The sequence below is a fragment of the Teleopsis dalmanni genome, chromosome 1 (genome assembly GCF_002237135.1).
Source record: "Teleopsis dalmanni isolate 2A chromosome 1, ASM223713v2, whole genome shotgun sequence".
Classification (NCBI taxonomy): domain Eukaryota; kingdom Metazoa; phylum Arthropoda; class Insecta; order Diptera; family Diopsidae; genus Teleopsis; species Teleopsis dalmanni.
Genome location: NC_051846.1, coordinates 211,693,638 through 211,700,268, shown reverse-complemented (window position 1 = coordinate 211,700,268; position 6,631 = coordinate 211,693,638).

The following is a 6,631-nucleotide window of genomic DNA, read 5'->3' as shown; positions in this document are numbered from 1 at the left end:
ATCCAATGTGATGCTTCCAGTGATGGCGTGGGAGGAGTTTTGTTTCAAGTAGATGATGTAGGGAATGAAAGACCAATCGCATACATGTCAGCTAAACTAAACAAGGCACAGCAAAATTACAGTGTCACAGTGTTGGAATGTTATGCAGCAGTTTTGAGTGTGAAAAAGTTTAGGGCTTATGTAGAAGGATTATCATTCACCATAATAACAGACCATGCTAGTTTGAAGTGGCTCATGAATCAGAAAGACCTGTCCGGCCGACTGGCCCGATGGAGTCTTAAACTACAGGGTTTCCATTTTGAAGTAGAACATCGCAAAATGTTGTTCCAGATGCTCTATCACGGATGTTTGTGGAAGAACTTCATTTGGAATCACGACAGCTTGATGTTGATCTCAAGTCAGAATTTTTTTTTACTGAGGAATATCAAAAACTTTTAAAAACCATTGAAGAAGGGCAGAACAAACTACCTGATCTATGCATATCTGACGGTTATGTATACAAGAGAACCGAATTTAGAAACGGTAACTTAAATGAGGAAGATGCAACCTGGAAGTTGTGGGTGCCGACAGAATTGCATAAACAACTTGTACAGAGGGTGCATGCATCCCCTTCAGCATGTCACGGAGGAATTCATAAGACATTGTCAAGATTGAGAGTGCGATATTTCTGGCCAGGTATGGTAAGTGACGTATATGCATTTGTAAAAACATGTGATACCTGTAATACATCGAAAGCTACTAATAGAATGCAACGGCCCATGATGGGTAAACAATTTATTACGGAAAAACCTTTCCAACGTCTTTACATTGATTTTATGGGACCATATCCTAGGTCAAAGGAAGGGAGCACAGTATTATTTGTCTGTTTAGATCATTTTTCTAAATATGTCTTTCTAAAACCAATGAGAGCAGCCACAGCTTCAAATGTTGTGAAATACTTGGAGAAAGATGTGTTTCACATGTTTGGAGTGCCAGAGTATGTTCATTCCGATAATGGTAAGCAATTTGTAGCTGAAACGTTCAAGGTATTCTTAGATAAATATGGAGTAAACCACATTAGGACAGGGGTGTACTCACCTCAAGCGAATGCGGCAGAGAGAGTAAATCGATCCATATTACAAATCATCCGAGCATATGTAAGTGATAACCAGAAAAATTGGGACCAGTGTGTGAGTGATGCAGCATTCGCGATAAGAAGTGTTACGCACGGTGCTACGAGAGTGTCGCCTTATTTAGCGGTATTTGGATCACATATGGTACAGCACGGGGATACTTATAAAATTGATCGGAAGTTAGCAACGCTTCAGACTGGAGAATCTAATATACTACAGGGATCTGACAAACATCAAATTATACGTGAGAAGCTAACCGCTCAATTGAAACTGGCTCATGATAAAGCAGAACAAATATATAATAGTAGAACGCGTCAAAAACTGGTGCAATTTAAGGAAGGACAAGTGGTGTACCGCCGGAATTTCAAGCAAAGCAATCAAAGTGAAGGATATAATGCTAAGCTGGGAAAGAAAAACGTAAAATGTATAGTTATAAAATCGATTGGAAATGCTCTTTATGAATTAGGCAATATGCACGGAAAAAAAATTGGAGTTTTTCATGCGAAAGATATGTTTTGTATATAAATATACGAATTTTATTTTTTTGTTTTTTGTTTAAGACTTTTGTTTTACCTGTGTTTTTATTTTTGCATTATTAAATAATGAAGAGAAAAGGAATATAGTAATGAATATGTAAAGCGTTCAATAACTCAGTCGGTAGAGCATGAGACTCTAACATAGGGCGTGGGTCGAAGCCACACGTTGGGCACAAAAATACAAATAAATTCAACTAAGAAAAAAAATAAAAGAGAGCCTACATGTAAATTTCTTACGAGTGTGTTCCATGTTGCAGGCAACATCGACACGATCGATCCTGTTATGTAGGCCTGTTTGAAAATTAAGGCATTATTAAAGTAGGATTACTTAATATGGTCAGACATTACCTCGGGTCTCCTGCGGCATCCAGGGGTATTCGGTGTAGCGACTGCCTCCATCACTCATTGTAATTTAGAATTCACTATAGTATTTACGTAGTATTCCTTATTATTACACACACTTCTAATTAATTAGAAGAATTATTAATTTAATTGACTACACACACTTCACGATAAGAATATCACCAAAATTATGTTTAAAAGAAAAAAATTATTTTTCTTTTTTTTTGATAAAGAAATTCAACGTGCATTGCGCGCACGCTATCAATTAAAAAAAAAAAAAAATAATAGAAGTAAACAAAGTAGTAATTAAGGAAGGCGAAAAGTAAAGCTTTTAGTTTCGAGTCTTGTTTGTTTTGTTCAATATCGGTAGGGCGAATTTCACTAAAGCTCCAATAAAGTTTGACTTAGTCATAACAATATAGTATTGCCAAGTAAAAATAATACATTGATACACTTAAGACAAATTTTAGCTTTATTGGAAGGAAAACATAAAGTAAGCTTTCTTAGAGGTCATCACCCTCAAACAAATAAATAAACACAAAACAAAAACCAGCAAAGCCAACTAGGAGAGTGGTGAAAAATTTCCAAGAGCGTTATACGGTAAACAAAGAGTTAACAGGATCACTAACGTGGCAGGAAGATTTTCAGTTAGACAAACTGACTATAAAATAGCCAGCGGAAGCTTGTTTCGGTCTCTTTTTTTTGTATTTTTCGAGTACGGCAAGTGGTGCATTTCGGATCATTAAAAACCGATAAAAGAAAATTTTAAGACAGTTTATTAAAAGTGAATAAAGACTAAAAATTATTTAAAATTTTTATTATAAAAATTTATTAAAAACGAATAAAGATTAAAAACTATTTAAAATTTGTTGTGTTCTAAAAATTTATTAAAAGTGCGTAAAGACACAAAGATTTAACAAAAATTCGTTTTTATTCTAAAAATTTATTAAAAGTGCGTAAAGACACAAAGAGTTAACAAAAATTCGTTTTATTCTAAAAATTTATTAAAAGTGCTTAAAACACAAAGATTTAACAAAAATTCATTTTATTCTAAAAATTTATTAAAAGTGCGTAAAGACACAAAGATTTAACAAAAATTCGTTTTTATTCTAAAAATTTATTAAAAGTGCAAAAAAACACAAAGATTTAACGAGAATTTGCTTTTACAAATTAACTAAAATTTTTAATAAAAACTATCAGAAGTGGTTAAAGTCGAGAAATAGCCAAATATATAACAAAAATTGTTTAAAATTAGTAAAAATTGGAATTTAAAAGAAATTACAGCCAATAAGTACAATTAATTTAATCATCAGGCGAGAAAAGGCTACGCGAAGATTTGAAATTCCACCGCATAAATTAAGAAAAAAAAAAGAAAAAAAATCATCATATCCAACCTCTAACGGACATAAAAGGAAATAACGGAAACTGAGAACGGTAACGGCAGCAGGATCCACCGTTAGGATACAACGGTGGCCAGGTATTCCAGCTCTTAAGGACACAGCTTGAATATAGAAACAAAAAGAACTTTAAAGCATCGAATTGCATAATTTTCAATTTTTTTTATTATTAAATTTATTTTTTTTTGTCTATTATCAATTTTATATTAAATCATTATATTTTTTTTTTGTGTTGCTCTTTGATCATTTAAAAGAATAGATAGTTAATGCCAAACTGATTTGAGTGACTTGATTATTACAATAATTTTTTTTTGCGTCACTCCCAGGAATTATACATATTATACATATTGTATACATATTGAATTATACATATTGTACCAAAGTGATAGAAATATCAGAACAGAAAAAAAAAAAGAAAAGAAAAAGAAAATCCTTTATAATCACCAATATATATTTATTTCTTTGCTTATTTGTTTGTAGTTTGTAATTTATAGCTAGATCAGCGGTGGCTGGAGTGACGTCATTTCTGCGGCTGTAAGGTAAGCTATGTGAGCAAATAGCAAATTTAAATGCGGTAGCTAAGTTTCACTGCTAAATATTAAATGTTTTTTTATAATTGACTTTTTTTTTTTTGGTGGTTTTTTTATTTTTGTTATTAGTGCTACAATTTTTTTTTTTTGGTTTTTTTTCTCTTAAAATCTGTAGTCTCACTGATATTGTTCCTACGTTGATTAAATAATAATATTCCGGAGTAATCACTGGACTTGTTTTGGTTTTAATTTTATTCAATTTTTTTTTTTCTTTCTGTTCTATTCAATTGTTTGCCCTTTGGTTAGGGAGTTTTTTTTTATATATATTGTTTTTTTTTTTGAAAAGAAATGAATGAAACCGTATAATCACGGTATGTTTAGTATATGATTATTAATAGAAACATGTATATAAATTAAAGATATTTTTGAAGAATGTAAATATATATATACGCAGAAATATTGTGTAAAATTGTTAATACTAGTTAGAATTCATAAATATTGATAAAAGAAAAAGAAAATATGTGTAAATTAAATTCTTTGTGGAATAATATGAATATGAATTTTTTTTTTTTTTTTTTCTCAAAAAAGGGTTGGGAAGTAGTCTCCGCGTCACTGCATCCTCGAGGATTATTGTGACATACCCACTTCAGTTCCATAGACGAGTGGCAGTTAAGAATGCCAGTATGTCCTTTGGAGAGATGTTGCCTACTTCCGTTATAAGCGGATAGGCAATGGATAAGTAGCGAAGTCTGAGTCTTGCAAGACTATCACAGTGACACAATATGTGTTCTGCTGTTTCCTCTTCTTCGTAACAAAGTCTACAGCTATCGTCTCCAGTGATACCTAGATTCAATAAATGTTTTTTAACTCCGCAGTGTCCAGTTAGAAAACCTGTGACAAGTCGGATGCCACTTCTGTTCAGCATAAGTAGCTCCCTAGTTCTGGCTTTTGATCGAAACGGCATGGATTCTTTTGCTTGTCTGCAGGTAATTGTATTATCCCAATCATTCTGAGCTGCTTTTTCCAACCATTCATTAGTTTTAAGTTTGAAAAAGCTCCACGAAGGACCGCAGAATGGTTGTGGCCCAATATAGTATGAGGCCGCCCCTTTTCTCGCTAGTTCATCTGCTTTTTCGTTTCCCTCAAAACCGCTGTGCCCTGGAATCCATATTAAGTGGACTCTGTTCTTTTCAGCAAGGTCTTTGGGAAGTAGAAGGCATTCCCACACTATTTTTGAGGTTACTCGAGGTGAGCGTAGTGCCAGGAGTGCCGATTTACTGTCAGAAAAGATATATATGTTTTTTCCCGTGACGGGTTTACCTTTATATACCCTGAGACATAATTCAATTGCGTGTACTTCAGCCTGAAAAACTGAGTTTTCTTTACTCATACTCGCAAATATTTCCTCTTTAGGTCTTACTCCATATACTCCCGCCCCCACTCCTTCCATCGTTTTGGAGCCATCCGTGTACCACAGATGGTAGTCTCCAGCGAATGGAGGTATGTTCCGTTCCCATTCATTTCTGTCTGGTATTAGTATTAGGAACTTTTGGTGAAAGTTGAATTTAGGTAAGCAAATGTCAGATATGGTGATATTTAGTCCTTCCTCTCTTTGCATTTCCCTACCTAACAGGGAGTTATCGAGTAGTCTTGTTGATTGATTGCTAGTCAACTGTAGCTTGGCCATAAAAGTCATTGCTTCCTTTTTGACTAGTAGGTGAAGTGGGGGGAGCCCCAATGCAACCTCTAGGGCTGCTGTCGGGGTAGTTCTCATCGCTCCACTTGTCATTATGCAGGCTAATCTCTGCAGCTTACGAAGTTTATCTATTACAATCTTCTGTTGTGCTTTTTTGTACCAGATAGCTGACCCATAAGTTACAATTGGTCTGGCAATAGATGTGTACATCCAAAGGCTGAGTTTTGGATTAAGGCCCCAGTGCTTACCAATGAGGTTTCTGCTGGTCCATAATGCCTCTCTGGCTCTTCGTATAACATTGTCTACATGAAAATTCCACGTCAACTTCTCATCTAGAATCATTCCCAGGTATTTTACTTGGGTAACGGATGATAGCTCTTCTCCATTTAGGAATGGTAATTGGAAAGTACTCTCTTCCTTTTCTTTGTGAAGACTACCAGACTTTTTTCTTAGGATTTACATTTAATCCTACTTCACTGCACCATCTACTAACGATGTTCAGGGCTTGTTGGAGTCGATATGAGATGATGTCTTCATATTTACCCCTGACAAGTATGACTATATCGTCAGCATAGCCTTGTGCCTCGAAATGTTTGGCACTGAGTCGATGCAAGAGCTCGTCTACTGCAATTGACCACAGGAGTGGGGATAATACACCCCCTTGTGGGCATCCTTTTACAGTATGTGCTTTTATTTCGGCATTGCCGAGAGTGGATTTAACCATTCTATTTCTTAGTACATTGCTTATCCATGTGCGTGTCGTATCATCTACTCCTCTGTCATGGAGGCATCTTTCGATATGTGAGTGATCAGTATTGTCAAACGCTCCCTCAATATCAAGAAAGCATCCCACCGCAAATTCTTTGCAATCTACAGACTCCTGTATTTTATTAGTAAGACTGAGTAATGCATGTGTGATGGATTTATTTTGTTGGTAGGCATACTGGTTGGCGTGGAGTGGATTTATAGATAAATACTCTTCCCTTATATGCCTTTCCACGATCTTCTCCATAGTTTT